At 35.1% G+C, this 12,107-nt stretch overlaps 1 long non-coding RNA gene across 1 annotated transcript in view; it reads right to left on the minus strand.

Moving 5' to 3' along the window:
* LOC138702725 (uncharacterized) overlaps positions 1-12,107 on the minus strand; it is a 100,968-nt gene that overhangs the window by 88,358 nt on the left and 503 nt on the right. The gene's annotated exons all lie outside the window — the stretch shown is intronic.

A 12,107-nucleotide genomic window follows, 5' to 3' on the forward strand; every position in this document is an offset into this window, starting at 1 on the left:
AAGCAGGCAGCAGATCATTTCTTCTTAATATACAAATACTTGACCGAGTAAATCATTCCAATGTTGCAAAATTTGTCAACGACTCGTTACTTTTCTTGTGGCCAGAAGGGGTTCGGTTTCCATGTATTCGAGTTTGCTTATTTTGGTGCTTATTTTCGCCATTTTTCGTGCTTATTTGCTTGCTTATTTTACTGTTTGATTGTGCTTAGAAACCCGGGCTTTATTTATCACCTTCATAAAAATGAAACATTGCTGTCTCGTTGATTTTCCGATGATCTCTGTACTCGAAGCAGAGGACTTGACCAAGAAAATTAGTATTTTTTTCTGAAGTCTTCTTATTGAGGAAAGAGTTTATGATAGGAATATGAGCGAGATATGGCGTAAATCTTTAAGACATTAAACGAAAAATGAGAGAAGAGGAAATTGATGGAGTAACAATTGAACGGTACATGATCACGCGTCCTTGCGAGAAAATTTGTACTGGGGGGAAGAATTTATATGAGCTCCAATTCTGTTGGCCAATTGACTAACTCACTGATTTTCACCGTTCCTTTGGAAGGAATGTAACCCATAAAGCTGAAAATGGACGTAAAGTAATGAATGAAAAATGTAAAGGAAATTCGTTACGAAAGACATGCGTATTAGATCACGCAGTTAACATCTACGATGGAGAGAAGAAATGCTGGGTTCAGCGAATGCGTTACCTACAGTTCCGAAGATTGTGAAGACATTAACAAACTACAGAGTCTTCGGTTCGGATTTGGGTCGATAAAATGCATGTTGCGTGGCATAACGAAATAATTTAACACACGCACCCTGAAATAACATTTAAAAGAACCAACACTAAAAGAAACGACACGTCTTGATCTTTAAAAGACATATCACACTGCACGACGCGCGACGTCTTCATCTTTAAATCCTATCATTCTGCACACTGCATGTACGAGCATTACGTGGTTTTCAGGTAGCATGGATTCAGCAGACTGCGATTAGGCTCGGACCCGAGACGACCGCTCTGTAGTCAAAGAAAAAAGAATAGACGCGCTTCAAGCTAGGATCGAACTACACATTTTAGTAAAACGTCACATCGACGAGTTGAATGTTGTCGATATTTCTTACAATTTTTACGATTGTCATGAATCCTCCTCTGCTTCCTTCTTCCTTTTTCGATAGTTTCCTTGCTTTTGTGTGGCAGTTTCGGCATCATGAAACTGTAAGATAAAATTTTGAAAATCAGTTTTTTATATCTTAACAAATTTTATTTTTGCAAGTTTTGTTGTTGTTCTTAGTGTTATCTATATGTTAGGTTGGTGCATAATTCCGTAGCGAGTTTTCATAAGTTTATTAAACACATCAGATACACATAAGGGAGAAGTTAATCAACAATATATTCTCTTTCACTATTTACAACAGTCTGCCAACGCTGAGTAGTTATTCGATTCCACGCCTGTAGAAATCGCGTGGTTTTGAAGTTGAAGAAGTCGTCAAGCCATGTTCGGAGCGCATTTTTATCTGGAAAGGAAGTTCCTTGAAGGTTGTTCGAAAGAGAGCGGAAAAGGTGAAAATCTGAGGGCGCAAGATCAGGCGAATAAGATGGGTGCAGAATGACTTCCTAACACAATTCCTGGATAGTGTTTTGTGTCAGGTTAGCAGAGTGCTGACGGGCGTTATTGTGGGGTAGCATCACGTCACGCAATCTTGTTGGTCGTTTTTCTTGGATTGCGTGTGCAAGATGTCTCAGTTGGTGGCAATGGTCACAGTTCATCACATTTGCCAGTTCTCGGGTACACTTACGTGGATCATTGTGAATTAATGTGTTTAAACGGTCTTCATCAAAATCCGAAGGTCTTCCTGAACGTGCAGTGTCACTAATGTCAAAGCGACTCTCCTTAAAATGAGAAAACCATTTCATTTTCTTGCCTTGCTCTCTCCGATAGCATTGTCCCCATACACGGGGCAAATGTTTCTGGCCGCCTCCGCTGCTTTTGCTCCTCTATTGAACTCAAAAAGAAGAATATGTCGAAAATATTTCACTTCCTCCACTTGATACTCCATTTTCTAGCGTCCATGGCTCCACTCACTGTCTGCAAAAATTAAAACTTCAGTATGTAATCTCAAGCACAACAATTCAAAATCTGTGCTTCAGTGGCTGACCATGATAAAATCTTTGAAAAGTATTGGAGTGCAAGAGGTCAAATGACTTTATTGTCAAACGCCTGGCATTAGAAAACAACAACAATTTAATTTCAAATAAAAAAGGCAATCAATAAATAAACCCATAGCAACCGGAGTACCAACACGCGAAACAAAAACGCTACGAACTTATGCACCAACTCAATAGTATCTGTCAGCACATCTTCAGAGGTTCAAGATATAGGGGAAGGTTGCCTATATTGGACCATTTTTTTGTTTTTTAATCCAATGTCTTTAATAATGATTAAATTAAACCAAAATATGTTTTAGTACATTCTACATTCTATGTACTTTCATCCTATAATGTTATATTTTAAATTACACAATTCCTAAAAAATAAAAAAAGATAAAACCAAAGTCATGGAAATTATCCAAATTGGGAAACCGGTTGCCTAATTTGGACTCATAGTGTCCCAATTTGGACCTCGTAAAAATACATTAATAATAGTAAACAAATAAGTAGAAGAAGGGTATTTATTATAAATATCTTTAATTCACCAACTTTTACATTAAAATATAGGCTATCAGATATTAACATTTGGTGAAAGAAGTTACACAATTCTCTGAACTTTGATGAACAATTAAAGAAAAACAATATAAATTAATTACAGAAACACTATTGCATTCAAGCTAATTGTTACAATCAGAATATTTCTCTTTGCACTGAATTAGTTTTATATTAGTTGCTTGTCTCGGTTACTTAGCCTATTTCAGAATTACAGGAAAACTCACAGAAAAATTAAAAAAAATGCAAAAATATTACAAAAACTGGAAAGTTTCCTACTTGGCTACGAAACTCCTGTGAATAAAAAAACGTAGATATAAAAAAATAAAAAGCTGACATGATTTCCTCTTGCGTTTGAAAGTTACCAGTGGCAGTATAAAGAACCTCACCGCATTGACAACACAGACTACTGTGATGTTTACACCTCTTTCACCACTTAGATGGCTCCGACTTGGTGCTTCTCTTTCTCAGCTATAACTTTCTGTTGCCTCTTTTGCACCGTTGTAAATACAGATCCGTCAACCTTTAACATAGTATTTGCTGTGATACCATTCTCATCGACAGTTTTTTCCAGGAGGTCGGAAAACTGGTTAACACTGTCCCTAATGAATCCCTTAGCTCGGGCCATTGATGTTCCTTCTGGGTGACGGAGAGAAAATTTTGAGTTTCGCTTCATAAAAGCACAGAACTACTTCTTTCCTGCCATTTTTTTCTCCTTATTAAAGGTGTAGGGAGCAACATATTTTTCTGCGACATAAAAGCAAGCTTATGCACATCTTTGATTATCAACCCATAAAACCTTTCTTCAAACAAGAGAATGTGGTCGGCAATAATTTTTTCCATATCTCAATTGAAGATTGCTTAGCTTCCGAAGGACTTCATTGGAAAGTAATTTTACAATGAGCATGCATCTTTGCTGTAGCCTATAGCACTCCATACACGCGACACACTCGTTGAGTACACAGTCACCATTCCTTTATGCTGCTACCGCCATCTTCAAAGTATCATTTCATTTCGTGTAGGTTCCCCTTTTTGACATCTTGGAAACATAAAGACACAGAATCCCTCAATACATTACTTTTTCTTAACGTTGACCATAATATAATGCTTTATATTCATGTAAAAAAAATACTAACAGTTTCCTAAATTGGACCAGTCCAATCCAGGCAACTCGCAGAGGTCCAACCTAGGCAACTTGCTCACATATGCAGACAGATGACACTAAACAAACACGTGAAATTAAAAAATAGTTTTGAAACACGCAAATAGTAGCTAATGAAAAATACTTGGAATGTATAGTATAGAAATTGTTATTAATTACACCCACTATATACAGAAGCTTAAGATCCGTAGCGTAAAAATTGTAAGAGAAAACACCAAAACACATTAACGGCAATCCTATTCGCTAAGATGGCTGCAGCTCACTGAACTTCTTAGGCAGCGTTAGCAAGCAGTGGTGCCAACTGAAATGTTTGAAATACTTCTATATATGGAAATACAACTGCGGTCCAATTTAGGCAACGGTCCAATTTCGGCAACTCTCCCCTATTAAAATGTTGTATAGGCCTGTGTTTTAAATGATGAGTGTGTGAAAATCATAGGTGCTTTTGACGTGGCCGCTATTTTGGTAGTTTTGAAGATTTTTCGACGATTCTCCTTTTTTTTAGCGTGATTCCTTACCATTGAAATGATGTATCATTCATTGCTCTAGTCAAAGTAGGTGCAGAGAAGCTTTGACTGCAGAGCACTGTGAAGAAACGCAGTTAACAAGAAATTCCAACACCGGTGGCCTCCTATGTGCATGGAAATGTAAGAGGTTTTACGACATCCTCATCTACCTCCTTCGTCTGTTTGCGGTAGTTTTCTTGATTTGTGCGGCAGTTAGCCTCGGCATCGTGGAGCTGTAAGATAAAATTTAATGAAATATGTTTGAAATTAGGTCTTTTATTTCTTGTTAAATTTAATTTTTGCAACTACACTTACTAATATTATTGTAATATCATCATTATCATCGTCAGTATTGCTACAAATATTAGAATTACTGCTACCAACACAGTACCGCAACTATTACCACTACCATTGATAGTACAATGATACAGGATAAGATATAGAGTCATAGATGAATATGGACATTGTAATAGAAACAAATTATATAATCGTCCTTTTTTAAATGTACTTACATTCCTGTCCTTCAGTACTCTATCAAAAGATCTTTATAATGATAAAATATGAACATGTTACTGGGGTTATATTATATAGCATCCAGTCCCCCAGCTTCAAGCTATCTCACTCTCTGTGGACCGCATATTATTATTTTATCATTAGATACAGGCCTATTAGTTTAGTTATAATTTAGACCTAATTTCGTGTAAAATATTATGTGACGTCTTTTATGTTAAAATATGTTATTTTATAAGAAGATGGTTTGATGCCTACACCACTTTAACTCAAGAATAAGTGGAAAATTTTCGTACTCCATATCTCTGAAAGTCTTCGATTTATTTAAAAAGAAATGTGCATTACATTTTGAGACTACATCATGTTTACCTGTAGAAGACACTTTTATTTCATTAAGAACGATTTCTTTTGTATTAAATTTGTAAATCGAAACGTTTATTAGATCATATGCACGTTACAATATTTCTGCAAACTAGATTTATTTATGGTGTAGAAGTTCGTTTCGCATAAGACGTTGTAATTTGAGTAATCAAAAGTATTCCATAAAATATTTTCCAGTATTTTGACTTCCTGTTCACAAATTTTATTCGAATAATATTTTAACCACTAATCCTCTCCAAATTAATAATAAAATTTAAAAATTGTATTGGATTTATGGTTTTGGTTTAAAGAAATTTCAACACTTTTTAATCTGTAATTTATTCACTCTCAATTTTATTTTGTTTGTATTGGATTCCCCTCCTGAGCACGAGTCTTACTCATTCAGGAGTGGGATAGTTCATATTATATTATATTAACTTGTATCCATGTGTAATTTACTAACATTAAATAAATAAATAAATAATTAAACTATTACTCAGTTGTGTCCAATAATATCAAAGCCAACTTAAAGTAATACAGTAATATAGAAATAGTATTGATGTATATGTGTAGTATTCAGATTTAATTAAGTGAAATACTGTTATTTGAATTTCCACGTAAGAAGAAATAGAACAATAGTAGGCATACTCATATTTATAAAATGGAATTTAATTTATGATTTCAAACTGTATCTGTTCGAAGTACTCTTATCCACAAGCCAACTCAAATTTACATAATAGAAGCCTTGTTATTATTATTAGGCTATTATTATTATTATTATTATTATTATTATTATTATTATTATTATTATTGCTGTTGTTGTAAGCAATAACTAATAAATCTTAACGAAAATTAAATAAATGCCCCTATTGCTGACAACGAGAGAATATAGCGAGAAGCTGCATTAAGTCAATAGCAGTTTACGTATGAAGTGAGCTGTCATGGAACGGGTGTCATCAGCTGCCGCTGATTCTTTGTGGCCGATTAATACAGCCCAATTAACTAAAAATTCTGAAACAAAGTTGAAAAAAGAATAGCAGAAAATATTAATTTTAAAAACGATGAAGTCACTCCTCTGGAAAGCATAGGTAGGGCCTTGATGAAAGCCGGCACCATTATGACACAAGTCAATGTTTAGGAAACGAGCGAAGCAGCTTCTCTAATATTGACGAGTGTAATAGCTGTTTAACATTATAAATGTGTTTCATACGTTATTTTTTATACGACAGTATTATAAAACAAAAAGAAATAACATCATATTTGTATTGATGGGTAGTTTGATATAGTCTATGAAGAAAAATGTTGCTATAATGACAATTATGTGTTAAATTATTATTATTATTATTATTATTATTATTATTATTATTATTATTATTATTATTATTATTATTATCATCATCAAAAACATTAGTCATGGCACAAAGAATGCCGTTGTAATATAAGTCATGACGTTTTAGTTGGCATGGTAGCTAATATTTTACGGCACTGGAACAATAATGTGGCGTGAACGATTTTCACTAACGATGATAACTGTTTATAATGCTGGTGTACAAAAAAAAATACTTTTAAGTGCAAACCGACTTTACATTTCACTTGTTAATTTCTCCGTATCCATAGTAACCATCTTGTTACACATGCTGTAGGCGTACGATGTTTCGAATACAGCGTTCTTGTGAACAGATCTACTTACTTTCCAGGAAAACTAAAGTGCGCATTCAAGAAGCGGTCTAGCGTGTCGGTGACGGCCGCCGTTACGACACACTTAGTCTTTCATGACCACTACGATGCGAATTACCACGTGTAATTTCTCATGGAACTAAAAGTAAAGTTAAACGACACGCGCTTAACACGCCTTTATCGCGCGTTACACTTTATCAGCGCACGTGTGACTCTAGAACAGCGTTTTGAACCTTGTTGAACATGTGGCACTCTAAAGGTGTAATTTAAAATCCCCCGACACACTCACAATGTATAAGCCAGTAGTTCCCTAACAGGAAGGAATTTTGAGGTTCTTAGGAGGGAATGAGGACTATAAAATATAAATCAATTAGTGGAAGTATAGGCCTAGCTATTAGAGATGAATAAAACTAACTGCCGTTGTCACTCGCTGTGTTCGTTGCATGTGTCTTTCGAGTTTCGCTCATCACTCTCGAAATAGCATTTGGTCAGCGTGGAAAGATTTCATAACTTTAAATAACATACATCATTGAAATAAATAACATTAGGCTATAAATGTTTAATTGAGACAAAAAGACAAAACAGAACAGTATCTTAGTTACCAAAATGTTCTGGTTCTATTATATGATATTACCTATGGTTATATAAATAGAAAAAAAAAACAATTCTCAAATAAATTCACATTTCTGAGAAACATAAAACATAACGTTAACATATTTTTACTTGAGATTGCACACTTGATCTCAAACATATGAAAGGAAAATTCCTAGCCTTTTAATAAGGGCCTAGTAATTAAATAAAGACTGGGGAACGGATTATTATACATTGAAAGGTAGAGATGATGTTTCAGTTAGGCTACTTGATTGTTTATACATACAGTAGGCCTATATGACAGTTGCCAAAGTAGATAAAAGTTCAGTTAGTTATAAACAACTGTGGCGTTTCAAGGCTGCCTGACGTCTGGAACTTTGGGAGTGATCAATCTCGACGTCTCGAAACACTCACAAGCAGTCTTTACGTCAACGACGGACGCGACGTAGGCCTATACAACATTGTCGTGCGGATTCTCGGGTTTGCCGGCGCTGTTAATCTTGCTTTCTCGATCGTTGTTCATCTCTACAAGCTATGCATCAACATATAAAATAAATATTTTTCAATTGCATATGCAATATTTTTAACCAACATAGGGGGGAGTGACAGTGTGATGAATGGTGAAAGGGCGCATGAGGAAAAAAAAGTTTGAGGAGTATCGAAACAAAACACACATTTTTCACAAATAGAAGGGTAACACACTTTTTCGTATTTTTATTTGAAGTTCATGATAGAGATGTAATATTTAATGTCCTACTTTGTTCTTTAGGAAATATGGCAAATGCATTATTATTATTATTATTATTATTATTATTATTATTATTATTATTATTATTATTATTATTATTATTATTATCGTTTTGATAGCTACCACATCTTGTCGCAGAATATTATTTTTTTTAATTTCAGTATGTATTTTTTAACATTAATTTACATTTTCTTTTTTGTTCATTTGAATTGATTACGATGCCGATAGTTTAAATCCAAGATTTGGACGGCTATTATTTCGATATATTAAGCTATTATTATTATTATTATTATTATTATTATTATATCTTTTTTCCTTCTCCAACCATAAAGACAAGTGAAATAAAATTTTTCTTAAGGTTGGTACGATATTCTAACTTTACTTAGGCCTATCTGCAACACCGGCTGTGCGTCAATCATTCTCTTCGCCCTACACTGTGTTTACTGAATGTTGACTTGTGGACTCACGTTTTTTTACTAATCTTATAACTTCTAATTTTTCAAATTTTTCTACGGCAACCTTTACTATTTCAATTTCCTCCCAGCACACCAACGGATCATTTGCTGCTCATCGGTTGTAAATGACTGCTATAGTCTAACATTGTTAACTACGTTACTTTCAACTATTATTTTAACCATCTTCACAATAAGAGAACGCTGCTGTCTTGTTGGTTTTGTGATATCTGTACGCGCAGCAGAGAACTTCAAGAAAATGGCGAGCAATTTTTATTCTGAAATCTTCTGATTCAGAAAGAGGTTTTTAAATGTCTTAGAATTTAAAAAACATTTCTTCTGATAATAGATTCGCAGTAAATTAGAATAGCTTCATCAGATTTGTTTGCTTTCAGTTGATTAGACCTATTTTATTTGATTGAGCAGTAAGACCTCCTTTAAACTACGTCTATGGTTCAACACTGGCGCTTTGGTCTTCCATCCAGACGACCCGGTTCGATCCCCGGGCAGATCGTGGTGAAATTTATTATGGACAAAGGAGACATTACAGAGGGTTTTTTCTCAGGATTTATTTATTTATTTATTTGGTTATTTAATAACGCTGTATAACCACGAGATTATTTAGCGTCGATGAAATTGGTGAAAGTAAGATCATATTTGACGAGATGCGGCCAAAGATTCGCCATTGATTACCTGACATTTGCCTTATGATTGGGGAAAACCTCGGAAAACCCATCCAGGGAATCGAACCCGTGCCCAAGCGCAACTGCGGATCGACGGGCAAGCGCCTTTCTCGGGATACTCCCGTTTCCTTTTACCATTCCACCACCACTCCACTTTTTCCTCAATGCATCATCTGTAATAGTAAAAATAGGCTAAAATAAAGTCTTAGAGATAGTACGGGTTTTCGATGCTCTTATAGGAAGGGTTTGGAGCTTCGGACCCTGGGCCTTACCAGGATACTCGTGTGCTAATGGGATATAGTTCTATCAGGGGCTGAGTAGGCTGGCCCACCTGTAAGCGTCGGATTCACAATGGTGATACAAGAAGAGCTTGAGACTCCAAGCCCTTGGAACTTATCAGACAGTCGTATGCGGATGGGACCTGGCTCTTTCAGAGGCTGAGGTAGGATGACCCACCTGTCAGCATCGATTCACGAATCCCACCTATGCTAAAGCATATCTAATTGTAAGAACCCGTCCCGAGTTCAGCCCTCGAAAAATCAAGCCAAGCAAGCCAAGACCTTTAAATAGTGTCAAAATTTTGAAATGTGTTGTGAGTTTCCTTCTTTTTGATTGAAATTCTGACTTGTGTTGAATATTTTCTTCCATACACTCATAGACTTTGTATCACCAGTCTTTAATTCTCAACCGGTGTCATAGAGTAGGTTTATGCGTGAGTTCATCCACTTCTTAATCCCACGATTGCACATACGTTTGAGCTCCCGCGTCCTACATTTAATTCAGTGTCTGACAATGTAGAGTACTGTACTCTATGAAACTTCAGTATCGGTACTTCATGTGATATATTTTCGCGATTATAAAGGACGAAAGTTTGCTGAAGAAGAATATAAACTTATGATCGAAACTATGATATTGTTCACGAAAGAATTTTAAGTGGAATCTTTAGAGATTTTTTGCCCATAATTTTCCATGTATATAGGCTATTTTGTCGTCACCAGTAACTGAATATTTATGAAACAATAGGCTACCTAACTTATATCTTTAATATCTCGTCAGAGATTATGGCATCATCATCAGAATGCAGGGAAGCCATGATGTTCAGTTTTGTAGCTAGCTTTATTTATAGTCATGAAGGGAAATACTGAAGACTATCAAGCAAGAAATTGTTACAAAAGGAAGTTCATTTTCAGTATGTGATAATGACAGAATTAAAGCTTAAGAGGTGAAACAGAGTGGCTTTACTGAGTGGTGAAGATAATGATGATGATGATGATGATCACGATGATAATAATAATAGATTCCCGTTTTTTCAGACTCGTCACTATTCGTGTGTTTTTCTTTTTTAAAATTCGCTCTTATTCGCGAGTTTTTTCTTCATTTTTCCAGACTCGAGTCTATTTGTGCGTTTCTTTATTTTTATCACATCCCGAGGGCTTAGTGTGAAACTAACGTAACTACAAAAATTTAAGTTTTTAGATTCTTACACAAATCGATAACAAATTCGTCCTTCAATTGGTTACAAAAAATCGTAACTCACTTCCGATCAGTCTTGTAGGCTATATAATAGACTACAATTCGTAACTACAAAATAGGCTATGATGGTATAGGCCCTACATAGTTCATGGAAATTTGTTGTGAATAAAGAACTGAATTCAGTTATGTTAATTTCATATTAAGCCCTCGACTCGCGTTTTTTTTTTCAGACCTGTGTTTAGATTTGCGTTTTTTTTTTCTTTTTTTCTGACTGGCGTTTAGCCTATTAATGTATTTTCTCTCTTTTTCCAGAGTCGCGTTTATTCCTGCGTTTTCTTCCCACACTCACGTTTATCGTGCACTTTTTTCTTCTTTTTTTCCAGACTCGCATTTATTCCTGAATTATTTTCAGACTCGCGTTTATTCGTTCGTTTTATTCAGACTCGAGTTTATTCATGCGTTTTCTTTTCAGACTTGCGTTCATCCATCCACTTCTCTTTATCTATGCCAGACTCGCGTTTATTTGTGCGCTTTTTTCAGATTCGCATTTATTAGTGCGATTTTCTTTTTTTTTCTAGGCTCCGTTTATTCGTGCGGTTTTTTTTTTTTTACAAAATTGCGTTTTTCGTGCAATTTTCTTTTTTTTAAGGCTTGTGTTTATTCGTACGGTTTTCATTTTTTTCAGAATTCCATTTATTCTTGTGGTTTTCGGTTTTTTCAGGCTTGCGTTTATTCGTGCAGTTTTCCTTTTTTCATCAGGTCACATTAATTCGCGCGGTTTCCTTTTCTTTTTCCAGACTCGCGTTTATTCGTGCGGTTTTCTTTTTTTTCAGAGTCGCGTTTATTCGTGCGTTTTTTTTCAGACTTGCGTTTACTCGTGTGCGTTTTCTTTTTTCGAGACTCGTGTTTGTTCGTGCGTTTTTTCTTTTTTTTTTTAAGACTCGTGTTTGCTCGTACGGTTTTCACTTTCTCAGAGTCCCATTTATTCTTGCGGTTTTCGGTTTTTTCAGACTTGCGTTTATTCGTGCAGTTTTCTTTTTTTTTTCAGACTCATGTTTATTCGTGCTGTTTTCTTTTTTTTTTTCAGACGCGTGATTGTGCAATTTTTTTTTTCAGAGTCGCGTTTATTTGTACGTTTTTTTTCAGACTTGCGTTTATTCGTGCGGTTTTCTTTTTTTTCAGACTCGTGATTGGTTGTGCAGTTTTCTTTTTTTTTTTTCAGACTCGCGTTTATTCGTGCGTTTTTT

The sequence above is a fragment of the Periplaneta americana genome, chromosome 7, assembly GCF_040183065.1.
Source record: "Periplaneta americana isolate PAMFEO1 chromosome 7, P.americana_PAMFEO1_priV1, whole genome shotgun sequence".
Classification (NCBI taxonomy): domain Eukaryota; kingdom Metazoa; phylum Arthropoda; class Insecta; order Blattodea; family Blattidae; genus Periplaneta; species Periplaneta americana.